This window comes from Pongo pygmaeus, chromosome 7 (genome assembly GCF_028885625.2).
Source record: "Pongo pygmaeus isolate AG05252 chromosome 7, NHGRI_mPonPyg2-v2.0_pri, whole genome shotgun sequence".
NCBI lineage: Eukaryota > Metazoa > Chordata > Mammalia > Primates > Hominidae > Pongo > Pongo pygmaeus.
In genome coordinates this window covers 40,366,956-40,381,717 of record NC_072380.2, presented here as the reverse complement: position 1 = coordinate 40,381,717, position 14,762 = coordinate 40,366,956, and positions in this window count along the sequence as shown.

The following is a 14,762-nucleotide window of genomic DNA, read 5'->3' as shown; positions in this document are numbered from 1 at the left end:
AGACACCAAAATGCAAAAACAAAGAATGAATTTCAAAGTAACAGTAAGGGAAGAAGAACTCGATCTATAAGCCTCACTGTCTTGGCTTTCTGCTCTGTAAACTGTGAGATATTTGGGTTCCAGTTTGAGAGGTCCCATCACCTAAAGTCAGCCCAGGGATCAGGACAGTATCAAGCCTGAGAGCACCACAGGGTGAGCATTACATGTTATCGAGCTGTTATTTCTGTAGTGTTTTTGTTTGCTTGCCTTTAAAATCACCCCGAGTTTTTATTAAATTCTCCTTAGAATTACTACAGAAATCAGCCTGGCATGGTGGCTCATCGCTGTATTCCCAGCACTTTGAGAGGCCAAGGCGGGCAGATCACTTGAGCTCAGGAGTTTGAGACCAGCCTGGCCAACATGGTGAAATCCCGTCTCTACTAAAAATACAAAAATTAGCCAGTCATGGTGGCTCATGTCTGTAATCCCAGCTACTCAGGAGGCTGAGGCAGGAGAATCACTTGAACCCGGGAGACAGAGGTTGCAGTGAGCTGAGATCGTGCCACTGCACTCCAGCCTGGGCAACAGAGCAAGACTCTGTCTCAAAAAAAAAAAAAAAAAAAAAAATTACTACAGGGATCCTAGCTGGACTCAGGCATAACATTAAAGGGAATCAGTGTCCCCTTGTCTTCAGCAGTGGTGAGTGGTGGCAGCAGCCAAGGTGAAGGTGTCTCGTGTACTAGCTTTAGGAATATAAGGCCTGGTCACCTCTTCCTAGTTAGAGAGTCACCCTACATTCCGTACCTCAGAGCATTGAGTTTTACTTTTTTTTTTTTTTTGAGACAGAGACTTGCTTAGTCACCCAGGCTGGAGTGCAGTGGCATGATCTCGGCTCCCTGCAACCTCCGCCTCCCAGGTTCAAGCAATTCTCCTGCCTCAGCTTCCTGAGTAGCTGGGATTACAGGCGCCTGCCACCATGCCCGGCTAATTTTTGTATTTTTAGTAGAGACAGGGTTTCACCATATTGTCCAGGCTGGTCTTGAACTCTTGACCTCGTGATCCACCCGACTTGGCCTCCCAAAATGCTGGGATTACAGGCATGAGCCACCACGCTCAGCCTGAGTTTTAGTTTTTATTATGAGAAGCAATGGTTTTGTTCCACAGGCATTACCCAGTTTAGAAAACCTTTAGTTGTAAACTAAGTAAGGTTCGTCTGCGTGGAGTTCCCCACTTCTCTCTCAGAAGCTTCTATCCAATCCTTTTTGCTGCCTCCCTTCTGGGTGTCTCTTAGGGGACAGCTACACTCTACACCATTTTTGACCTCCTCTCCATCGTTATGAAAGGAGGACTCTTTTTCTTTGGGAGAGGCTGTAGGGAGAGTGTGTCAGATGCCATAGCTTATCCTAATTCAGGTTCTTCTTAAGGACCCCAGTGATGATTAATTTTATGTCAACTTGGCTGAGTCACGGTGCCCAGGTATTTGGTCAAACATTACTCAGGATGTTTCTATGGGGACTTTTTTCTTAAAGGAGATTAACATTTAAACTGATGGACCTTGAGTAAATCAAATGGCTCTCCATAATGTGGGTGGGCCTCTTCTAATCAGTTGAAGGCCTGATAGACCAAAGACTGACCTTCTCTGAGCAAGAAGGAATTAGCAATTGTTTTCTATATGCCAACAGTGAACAATGTGAAAAAGAAATTTTAAAAAGTAATCCCATTTACAATAGCCATACCTAAAAATAAATACTTAGGAATCAACTTAAGCGAAGAAGTAAAAGATCACTATAATAAAAGTTATAAGACACTGAGGAAAGAAATTAAGAGGACACCAAAAAAATGGAAAAATATTTCATGGCCATGGATTGGAATAATCAATATTGTTAAGATGTCCATATTACCCAAAGAAACCTACAGATTCAATGCAATCCCTATCAAAATACCAATGACATTCTTCACAGAAATCGGAAAACAATCACAAAATGTATATGGAACCACAAAAGACCCCAAATGGCCAAAGCAATGTTGCACAAAAAGAACAAAACTGGAGGAATCACATTACCTGGCTTCAAATTATACTATAAATGTTATACTACAGGGCTACAGTAACCAAAACAGCATGGTACTGGCATAAAAACAGACATAAAGATCAATGGAACAGAATAAAGAACCTGAAAACAAATCCGCACACCTACTGTGAACTCATTTTTGACAAAGGTGCCAAAGGTACACTGAGGAAAACACAAACTCTTCAATAAATGGTGCTGAGAAAACTGAATATCCATATGCAGAAAAATGAAACTAGACTCCTATCTATCAACATATACAAAAATCAAATCAAAATGAATTACATACTTAAATCTAAGACCTCAAAAATGAAACTACTACAAGAAAACATTGGGGGGAAATCTTCAGAATATTGGTCTGGGCAAAATCTTTTTGAGTAATATCCCACAAGCACAGGCAACCAAAGCGAAAATAGATAAATGGGATCACATTAAGTTTAAAAGCTTCTGCACAGCAAAGAAAACAATCAATGAAGTGAAGAGACAACCCACAGAATGGGAGAAAATATTTGCAAACTACACGTTCACAAAAGATGAATAACCAGAATATATAAGGAGCTCAGACAACTCAATAGGAAAAAAAATCTAATCCAGAAAAATGGGTAAAAGATCTGAATAGAGATTTTTCAAAAGAAGATATACAGATGGCAAACAGGCATGTGAAAAGGTGCTCAACATCCATTGGTCATCAAAGAAATGTTAATCAAAACTACAGTGAGATATCATCGCATCCCAGTTAAAGTGGCTTATATCCAAAAGACAGGCAATGACAAATGCTGTCAAGGATGTGGAAAAAAGGGAATACTTATACACTCTTGATGGGAATGTATATTAGTCCAAAACCACTACGGAGAACAGTTGGAGATTCCTTAAAAATCTAAAACTAAAAATTAAGTTAGCATATGATTCAGCAATCACACTGCTGGGTATACACCCAAAAGAAAGGAAATCAGTCTATCAAAGAAATTTCTGCACTTCTATGTTTGTTGCGGCACTGTTTACGAAAGCTAAGATTTGGAAGCAAACTAAGTTTCCATTAGCATATGAATGGATAATGAAAATGTGTTATATATCTAGAATGGAGTACTATTCAGCCACAAAAAGAATGAGATCCTGTGATTTGCAACAACATAGATGGAACTGGAGATCATTATGTTAAGTGAAATAAGCCAGGCAGAGAAAGACAAACACTGCATGTTCTCACTTATTTGTGAGATCTAAAAATTAAAACAATTGAACTTATGACACGGAGAGTAGGATGATGGTTACCAGAGGCTGGGAAGGGTGTTTGTGGGCTGGGGGCAGGTGGAGATGGTTAATGGGTACAAAAAAATAGAAAGAGTGAATAAAAGCTACTATTTGATAGCACAACAGGGTGACTACAGTCAAAAATAATTTAATTGTAATTTTTTTTTTGAGACGGAATCTTGCTCTGTCACCAGGCTGGAGTGCAGTGGCGTGGTCTCGGCTCACTGCAACCTGTGCCTCCTGGGTTCAAGCGATTCCCCTGCCTCAGCCTCCCAAGTAGCTGGGACTACAGGAGCATGCCACCACGCCCGACTAATTTTTTGTATTTTAGTAGAGACGGGGTTTTACCATGTTGGCCTGGATGGTCTCAATCTCCTGACCTCATGATCTGCCCGCCTCGGCCTCCCAAAGTGCTGGGATTACAGGCATGAGCCACTGCTCTTGGCCTGTAAATTTTAAATTTTAAAATAAAGAGTGTAATTGGATTGTTTGTAACTCAAAGGATAAATGCTTGAGGAGATGGCAGCCCCATTCTCCATTATGTGCTGTTTTCACATTTCATGCCTGTATCAAAACATTTCATGTACCTCCTAGATGTATATACCTACTATGTACCCACAAAAATTAAAAATAAAAAAATTAAGACAAAGAATTAGGAATTCTGCTTGCAGATGGTCTTCAGACATAGCCTGCAACAAAGCTATTCCCTGGGTCTCCAGCTTGTCAACCAATCCTGTAGCTTTTGGAATTTCTAGCCTCCATTCTCTCTCTCACTCTCTCTCTCTATCTACACACACATGCACACGCACACACACACACACACACACAGAGAGTTGGACCCCCCAATATCTGTGGGTTTCATGTCTGACATCTGCAGATTTAACCAACCACAGATGAACACTTCAGAAAAATGAAACAATTAAAAATAATAATATGACAATAGAAATGATACAAATTGAAAAACACACCTTAACTATTTACATGGGATTATTAGTAACTACTTACATAGGTATTATTAGTAATCTGGAGGTGATTTAAAGTATGCAGAACAGTATGTGTAGGTTACATGCAAATATTACAGTTTTGTATATAAAGGACTTGAGCATCCACTGATTTTGGTATCTGCAGAGGTCCTGGAACCAATCTTCTACTGATACCAAAGGACCAGACACACACACACACACACACACACATATATATACTATATATATGTGTGTGTGTGTGTGTGTATATATATATACTATATATATATATATAGTGTTCTGTTTCTCTGGAGAACCCTGATGTAAGGCTTTAATTAAGGAATCTCAAATATTTATCAGGTTACTGAAGGAGAGATCTATAAGTCAGCATAAATTTGGCAAAGCTTCCCATTGAACACATGAATGGTACCTACTCCATCCATTTGCGGGACTGACTTAAAATAATTGAAGATGCAGGCTCCTTAAGAAAGAAGAAAACAAGCATTTTTCTCACCTCCACTGGGCCCCTGGCAATAAGGATGAGTATCCCAAAGAAAACCATCTTTGAGGGCAAGAGCTTGTAGACCTCTCCTCTATTCCATTCAATCTTGGTATGGATTTATTCTACAATTGTTGAGAAACCACGATGTGTTAGACACTACAATTGGTTTTTATTTTATCAGGTTGAACCTAAAGTATAATCTCACGGCACTGTCCTTCTTGTGCTTATTGCGAAACAAACTTACAGGCCAGGGGCGGTGGCTTACGCCTGTAATCCCAGCACTTTAGGAGGTCGAGGCGGGCGGATCCCTTGAAGTCAGGAGTTCCAGACCAGCCTGGCCAACATGCTGAAACCCCATCTCTAGTAAAAATACAAAAACATTAGCTGGGTGACAGGTGTAGTGGCACACGCCTGTAATTCCAGCTACTCCGGAGGCTGAGGCAGAAGAATCACTTGAACCCAAGAGGTGGAGGTTGCAGTGAGCCAAGAATGCACCACTGTACTCCCCTGGGCGACAAGAGTAAAACTCCGTCTCAAACAAAACAAAACAAAAACCAAAACAAAAAACCAAAAAACACTTACAAGTCCCAGACCAGAGTGTGTCTGTCCCGGGATCTGAACCTGGGCCAGTTTTTCAGTCTCTTTATCCTTAGTCATAATTCGCTTCTTACCTCCATGTACATGCACACACGACTCCACAGATGCTCCAAGGGTTTCTGCAACACTTCTTCTTCTTCTTCTTTTTTTTTTTTTTTTTTTTTTGAGACAGAGTCTCACTCTGTCGCCCAGGCTGGAGTGCAGTGCCACGATCTTGACTCACTGTAACCTCCACCTCCCCGGTTGAAGTGCTTTTCGTTCCTCAGCTTCCCAAGCAGCTGGGATTACAGGCATGAGCCACCACGCCCAGCTAATTTTTGTATTTTTTGTAGAGACGGGGTTTCGCCATGTTGGACAGGCTGGTCTCGAACTCCTGATCTCAGGTGATCTGCCCGCCTCAGCCTCCCAAGTGCTGGGATTACAGGTGTGAGCCACCGTGCTTGGCCTCTGCAGCACTTCTCGACTTCATGTTTTCCTCTCTCTTCTCCACTCGCCTCAGAACTCACAGGGTGGGAGAGCACACACTTCCTACTCCTACTGCTTCTTCTTCCCTAGACATGTCTTCTTATCCAGACCAGGAGGATCTTCAGGGAACGTGCAGCATCATCACAGTACAACCATTCACTCAGGACCTACTCTCTAACAATATACATGAGCTTGACTTTTCGCAAAAACACTGCAAAGTAGCTATGATCTTCATGTAAAATGTGACTATTATGACTCAAAAATGTTAAACAGGCCAGGCACGGTGGTTGACGGTAATCCCAGCACTTTGGGAGGCTGAGGTGGGCGGATCACCTGAGTTTGGGAGTCCCACAACAGCCTGACCAACATGGAGAAACCCTATCTCTACTAAAAATACAAAATTAGCCAAGCATGGTGGCTCATGCCTGTAGTACCAGCTACTGTGGAGGCTGAGGCAGGAGAATCACTTGAACCCAGGAGGCAGAGGTTCCAGTGAATCGAGATCTCGCCGTTGCACTCCAGCCTGGGCAACAAGAGCTAAACTCTGTCTCAAAAAAAAAAAAAAAGTTAAGCAAGGTAAACAGCTTATACATCTTGTATTATAAGTAAACGTCTACATTTGGTTTGAACACCAGCTCTGCCATTTCTTCAAGCTCAACAGTCACACCCCTACATCGTCCTAATATTTCTACATTAGATAGTCATTTTTTCACTGGTGTGCATACCTTCATCCCTAGGAATCTTGAGAAAACTGTGTTCTCTTCTGTAATGGAAGCTTTACCTTGACCATTATACATCAAGCTGAAAATGGAACTCCTTGCTCTAGAAAATCATACCCGACATATGAACTAGGTTAATTGGTTCATTGTTGTTCATTAGCAAAGAAAATAAAAACATTTGCTTTTATTTCATCCTCATGTATAAGGCTTAATGATAACAAGCAAACACAACATATTCTGAAGGCTTTCAGAGATAAAATTTTGTACACTTCTCTTCCTACCCTGCATTTAATTTATCCAGTTTTCCATTTATTCAATATTTATTGAAAATTCTGTGTCAAGTTTTGTGGTCTTTTTGAGTGCACTTGAATCCTTTAAAAGTAAACCAATTAAGATGATTACTTGTTAAGGCTGTAACACTAAGGCACAAAATAGGTCCCCATTTAGTACAGGTCTAGGTTTAAAAGCTAAAGTGACCATGGCATCCTTTCTTAAATTCTCAAAGGTCCTTGTCATCACTCACTACATGTCTACATGATTTCAAGACAAATCCAGACCCCATCTCCCTTTGCTTGCTTGATTGGGTGTCATATTATCCCATTTCTTCACCAACTAGACACCAGTTCCAATTTCTGTTCTGGTTCTTAGGAACCCCTAGGCATGATTCGCTCTGGTTCAAGGATCAAACGGGGAATGGTAATGTGATAACCACCATTTAGCTCCATACAGTAATTATGAAATCACCTTTTTTATAAATGAGTAAACTGTGGCTCTGAAAGTTTAGAAAACATGTCTGTCAGTGACAAAGCTGGAATACAAACCCAGATTTTTCAGCTCTTTTTTTTTTTTTGAGATGGAGTTTCACTCTTGTTGCCCAGGCTGGAGTGCAATGGCACGATCTCGGCTCACCTCCACCTCCACTTCCCAGGTTCAAGCGATTCTCCTGCCTCGGCCTCCCGACTGGCTGGGATTACAGGCATGCCCCACCGTGCCTGGCTAATTTTGTATTTTTAGTAGACACGGGGTTTCTCCATGTTGGTCAGGCTGGTCTCGAACGCCCAACCTTAGGTGATCCGCCCACTTCGGCCTCCCAAAGTGCTGGGATTACAGGCATGAGCCACCACACCTGGCCTGGTTTTTCAGCTCTTGAAGCCCGTAGTTTTGTCAGTTTCTACCTCCCCACATATCCAAATGAGAAACAGTCATTTTATTGCTACGGATTCAAGAAGCTGGAAGAATATAATGTTCTCTCTTGACTGACATCTACACAACCTATGCTCTGAGCCCCACCTCATAATCAAATAAACTTTTGTTGACATTTTCCCTTCGTGCCAGGCATTATCACTTCTGTTATTTGTATCTACCTTGAGACCCATGTGATCATCTTGATTTTATAAGAAATAGGAATCTGAGAATTAGTGACTTTCTGAAATTGGTCAAAAAACTTATTGTTTTAAAAACAGGAAAGTCAGAATTCAAAGATAGGTCTTATTCCAAAGGTCATGTGCTTTATACCTGAGAGTGACAGTGGGGAAGAATAATGTTTTGGATTATTCACCAATGTGCTTCTGTCCTCTCCTACCACCTGTCCACATCCCTGGACCATGGCACACACTCAGCCCAGGCAGTTAAGACAGTCTGAGTTTACTGATCCCAGAGCAAATCAAAGAACAATAAATATATTCATGCTCACTTTTTGAGGTTCAAAATAGACTTTTCAAACACAAAGACAGCATGTGCAGAGAAAAGGCGTTCTGAGTTATGGCAGCCTAAGGCTTTGAACTGAGACTGTGACCTGAACAACAGGCAGAGAGGACACTATCAGGGCCAGGTGTTTTCCTTGGCCCATCCAGACTAGAAAAAGATTCCCTTTATGGGTTAGAAAAGAGAGGGCAGTGTCAGTAGTAGAGAAGAGCATCCATAAGTGTCTCTGAGAAGAAGCTCTTGGTCTTTCCTGCCTACCTCATCTTTGCCAGACCAAGCTCTGTGGAGATAGGACAGGAAGGGCCCTCCCCGTGCCCCAGGTGGAAGACACCAGTTCATGGCTTCCTACCAAGGGCCTCCGAGAGTTCACAAGGCTGCAAAATTCTCTTTCCCCAATGGCACTGGAGAGAGGAGATGGTTGTTGTGGTTATAACAGTCTCCAAATATTTCTAGGGCATGTGGGAAGTAGTCAGATATTTTTCCAGGTATTGTGATAGGACCTTGAGGGCTGAAGAATGTGAAGGGCTTTGAGACATGATGACACAGGCCACAGGTTCCACTTGACCAGTGTCCCCGTGAGGAGAGGGACTTCTTAGCACATGTGAACTTGGGCAGAGGCTGCTCAGTGATCAAGATACTAGATAGGTCCCCTGGAATTTAGAAACTATTCCAGGTATATGTGTGGACACAGCGTGGAGTGTGAGGTGCAACCTTCAATTAACGGAATTTATTTTATTCTAAATTGGTCTGATTAGCCAGATGCAATGGCTCATGCCTGTAATCCCAGCATTTTGGGAGGCCATGGTGGGTGGATCACTTGAGGTTTGGAGTTCAAGACCAGCCTGGCCAACATGGTGAAACCCATCTCTACTAAAAATGCAAAAAAAAAAAAAAAATTACTCGGGCATGGTGGTGGGCACCTGTAATCCCACCTACTCAGGAGGCTGAGGCAGGAGAATCACTTGAACCCAGGAGGTAGTCATTCTCTGTCCAGCTTTGCTCCATTGCTGGCGAGGAGCTGCGTTCCTTTGGAGGAGAAGAGGCACTCTGACTTTCAGAATTTTCAGCTTTTCTCGTCTGGTTTCTCCCCATCTTTGTGGTTTTACTGCACTTCAGCCTAGGTGACAGAGCAAGACTCTGTCTCAAAAATAAATAAATAAACAAATAAATAAATAATAAATAAATTGGCCTGATTAAAATTTTCTGATTTTCTGCTGCCAGGTAGAATGAGCTCTTGAGATAGAAACCAAGTCAATAGGGAGGTTCCAAGACGGCCGAATAGGAACAGCTCCATTCTATAGCTCCCAGCGTGAGCAATGCAGAAGAAGGGTGATTTCTGCATTTTCAACTGAGGAACAGGGTTCATCTCACTGGGGCTTGTCGGACAGTGTGTGCAGGACAGTGGGTGCAGCCCACCGAGTGTGAGCCAAAGCAGGGCAAGGCATCATCTGACGTGGGAAATGCAAGGGGTCAGGGAATTCCCTTTCCTAGCCAAGGGAAGCTGTGACAGACAGCACCTGGAAAATAGGGTCATTCCCACCCTAATACTGCACTTTTCCAACAGTCTTAGCAAACGGCACACCAGGAGATTATATCCTGCACCTGGCTTGGAGGGTCCCACGCCCACAGAGCTTCTCTCATTGCTAGCACAGCAGTCTGAGATTGAACTGCAAGGTGGCAGCGAGTCTGGGGGAGGGGTGCCCACCATTGCTGAGGCTTGAGTAGGTAAACAAAGCGGCCAGGAAGCTCAAACTGGGTGGAGCCCACCACAACTCAAGGAGGCCTGCCTGCCTGCCTCTGTAGACTCCACCTCTGGGGGCAGGGCATAGCTGAACAAAAGGCAGCAGAAACCTCTGCAGACTTAAATGTCCCTGTCTGACAGCTTTGAAGAGAGTAGTGGTTCTCCCAGCATGGAGTTTGAGATCTGAAAACAGACAGACTGCCTCCTCAAGTGGCTCCCTGACCCCTGAGTAGCTTAACTGGGAGGCACCCCCCAGTAGGGGCAGACTGACACCTCACACGGCCAGGTACCCCTCTGAGATGAAGCTTCCAGAGGAACGATCAGGCAGCAACATTTGCTGTTCAGCAATATTCACTGTTCTGCAGCCTCCACTGGTGATACCCAGGCAAGCAGGGTCTGGATTGAACCTCCAGCAAACTCCAACAGATCTGCAGCTGAGGGTCCTGACTGTTAGAAGGAAAACTAACAAACAGAAAGGACATCCACACCAAAACCCCATCTGTATGTCACCATCATCAAAGACCAAATGTAGATAAAACAACAAAGATGGGGAGAAACCAGAGCAGAAACGATGAAAATTCTAGAAATCAGAGCGCCTCTTCTCCTCCAAAGGAATGCAGCTCCTCGCCAGCAACGGAACAAAGCTGGATGGAGAATGATTTTGATGATTTGAGAGAAAAAGGCTTCAGACAATCAAACTTCTCCGAGCTAAAGGAGGATGTTCAAACCCATTGCAAAGAAGCTAAAAACCTTGAAAAAAATTAGACGAATGGCTAACTAGAATAATCAGTGTAGAGAAGTCCTTAAATGACCTGATGGAGCTGAAAACAATGGCACGAGAACTACATGGCACATGCACAAGCTTCAGTAGCTGACTTGATCAATTGGAAGAAAGGGTATCAGTGATTGAAGATCAAATGAATGAAATGAAGTGAGAAGAGAAGTTTAGAGAAAAAAGAGTAAAAAGAAACAAACAAAGCCTCCAAGAAATATGGGACTACGTGAAAAGACCAAATCTATATCTGATTGGTGTACCTGAAAGTGATGGGGAGAATGGAACCAAGTTGGAAAACACTCTGCAGGTTATTATCCAGGAGAACTTCCCCAACCTAGAAGGGCAGGCCAACATTCACATTCAGGAAATACAGAGAACGTCACAAAGATATTCCTCAAGAAGAGCAACTCCAAGACACATAATGGTCAGATTCACCAAGGTTTAAATGAAGGAAAGAATGTTAAGGCAGCCAGAGAGAAAGGTCAGGTTACCCACAAAGGGAAGCCCATCAGACTAACAGCGGATCTCTCGGCAGAAACTCTACAAGCCAGAAGAGAGTGGGGGCCAATATTCAACATTATTAAAGAAAAGAATTTACAACCCAGAATTTCATATCCAGCCAAACTAAGCTTCATAAGTGAAGGAGAAATAAAATACTTTACAGACAAGCAAATGCTGAGAGATTGTGTAACCACCAGGCCTGCCTTACAAGAGCTCCTGAAGGAAGCACTAAATATGGAAAGGAAAAATTGGGTACCAGCCCCTGCAAAAACCGCTCAACTACATGGAAACTGAACAACCTGCTCCTGAATGACTACTGGGCACATAACGAAATGAAGGCAGAAATAAAGATGTTCTTTGAAACCAATGAGAACAAAGACACAACATACCAGAATTTCTGGGACACATTTAAAGCAGTGTGTAGAGGGAAATTTATAGCACTAAATGCTCACAAGAGAAAGCAGGAAAAATCTAAAATTGACACCCTAATATCACAATTAAAAGAACTAGAGAAGGAAGAGCAAACACATTCAAAAGCTAGCAGAAGGCAAGAAATAACTAAGATCAGAGCAGAACTGAAGGAGATAGAGACACAAAAAACCCTTCAAAAAATCAGTGAATCCAGGAGGTGGTTTTTTGAAAAGATCAACAAAATTGATAGACCACTAGCAAGACTAATACAGAAGAAAAGAAAGAATCAAATAGACGCAATAAAAAATGATAAAGGGGATATCACCACCGATCCCACAGAAATAGAAACTACCATCAGAGAATACTATAAACACCTCTACACAAATAAACTAGAAAAGCTAGAAGAAATGGATAAATTCCTGGACACATACACCCGCCCAAGACTAAACCAGGATAAAGTTGAATCCCTGAATACACCAATAACAGGCTCTGAAATTGAGGCAATAATTAATAGCCTACCAACCAAAAAAAGTCCAGGACCAGAAGGATTCACAGCAGAATTCTACCAGAGGTACAAGGAGGAGCTGGTACCATTCCTTCTGAAACTATTGCAGTCAATGGAAAAACAGGGAATCCTCCCTAACTCATTTTATGAGGCCAGCATCATCCTGATACCAAAGCCTGGCAGAGACACAACAAAAAAAAGGGAATTTTAGACCAATATCCCTGATGAATATTGATGCAAAAATCCTCAATAAAATACTGGCAAACCGAATCCAGTAGCACATCAAAAAGCTTATCCACCATGATCAAGTGGGCTTCATCCCAGGGATGCAAGGCTGGTTCAACATATGCAAATCAATAAATGTAATCCATCATATAAACAGAACCAAAGACAAAAACCATACAATTATCTCAATACATGCAGAAAAGGTCTTTGACAAAATTCAACAGCACTTCATGCTAAAAACTCTCAATAAACTAGGTATTGATGGGACATATCTCAAAATAATAAGAGCTATTTATGACAAACCCACAGCCAATCATACTGAATGGGCAAAAACTGGAAGCATTCTCTTTGAAAACTGCCACAAGACAGGGATGCCCTCTCTCACCACTCCTATTCAACATAGTGTTGGAAGTTCTGGCCAGGGCAATCAGGCAGGAGAAAGAAATAAAAGGTATTCAATTAGGAAAAGAGGAAGTCAAATTGTCCCTGTTGGCAGATGACATGATTGTATATCTAGAAAACCCCATTGTCTCAGCCCAAAATCTCCATAAGCTGATAAGCAACTTCAGCAAAGTCTCAGGATATAAAATCAATGTGCAAAAATCACAAGCATTCCTATACATCAATAACAGACAAACAGAGAGCCAAATCATGAGTGAACTCCCATTCACAACTGCTTTGAAGAGAATAAAATACCTAGGAATCCAACTTACAAGGGATGTCAAGGACCTCTTCAAGGAGAACTACAAACCACTGCTCAATGAAATAAAAGAGGACACAAACAAATGGAAGAACATTCCGTGCTCATGGATAGGAAGAATCAATATCATGAAAATGGCCATACTGCCCCCAAGGTAATTTATAGATTCAATGCCATCCCCATCAAGCTACCAATGACTTTCTTCACAGAATTGGAAAAAACTACTTTAAAGTTCATATGGAACCAAAAACAGCCTGCATAGCCGAGACAATCCTAAGCAAAAAGAACAAAGCTGGAGGCATCACACTACCTGACTTCAAACTATACTACAAGGCTACAGTAACCAAAACAGCATGGTACTGGTACCAAAACAGAGATATGGACCAATGGAACAGAACAGAGCCCTCCGAAATAATACCAAACACCTATAACCATCTGATCTTTGACAAACCTGACAAAAACAAGCAATGGGGAAAGGATTCCCTTTTTAATAAATGGTGCTGGGAAAACTGGCTAGCCATATGTAGAAAGCTGAAACTGGATCCCTTCCTTACACCTTATACAAAAATTAATTCAAGTTGGATTAAATACTTAAATTTTAGACCTAAAACCATAAAAGCCCTAGAAGAAAACCTAGGCAATACCATTCAGGACATAGGCATGGGCAAGAACTTCATGTCTAAAACACCAAAAGCAATGGCAACAAAAGCCAAAATTGACAAATGGGATCCAATTAAAGAGCTTCTGCACAAAAAAAGAGACTACCATCAGAGTGAACAGGCAACCTACAGAATGGGAGAAAATTTTTGCAATCTACTCATCTGACAAAGGCCTAATATCCAGAATCTACAAAGAACTTAAACAAATTTACAAGAAAAAAACAAACAACCCCATCAACAAGTGGGCAAAGGATATGAACAGACATTTCTCAAGAGAAGACATTTATGCAGCCAACAGACACATGAAAAAATGCTCATCATCACTGGCCATCAGAGAAATGCAAATCAAAACCACAATGAGATACCATCTCACACCAGTTAGAATGGCGATCATTAAAAAGTCAGGAAACAACAGGTGCTGGAGAGGATGTGGAGAAATAGGAACACTTTTACACTGTTGGTGGGACTGTAAACTAGTTCATCCATTGTGGAAGACAGTGTGGCCATTCCTCAAGGGTCTAGAACTAGAAATACCATTTGACCCAGCCATCCCATTACTGGGTATATATCCAAAGGATTATAAATCATGCTGCTATAAAGACACATGCATATGTATGTTTATTGCGGCACTATTCACAATAGCAAAGACTTGGGACCAACACAAATGCCCATCAGTGATAGACTGGATTAAGAAAATATGGGACATATACACCATGGAATACTATGCAGCCATAAAAAAGGATGAGTTCATGTCCCTTGTAGGGACATGGATGAAGCTGGAAACCATCATTCTCAGCAAACTATTGCAAGGACAAAAAACCAAACACCACATGTTCTCACTCATAGGTGGGAACTGAACAATGAGAACACATGGACACAAGAAGGGGAACATCATACACCAGGGCCTGTGGTGGGGTGGGGGGAGGGGGGAGGGATAGCATTAGGAGACATACCTAATGTAAATGACGAGTTAATGGGTGCAGCACACCATCATGGCACATGT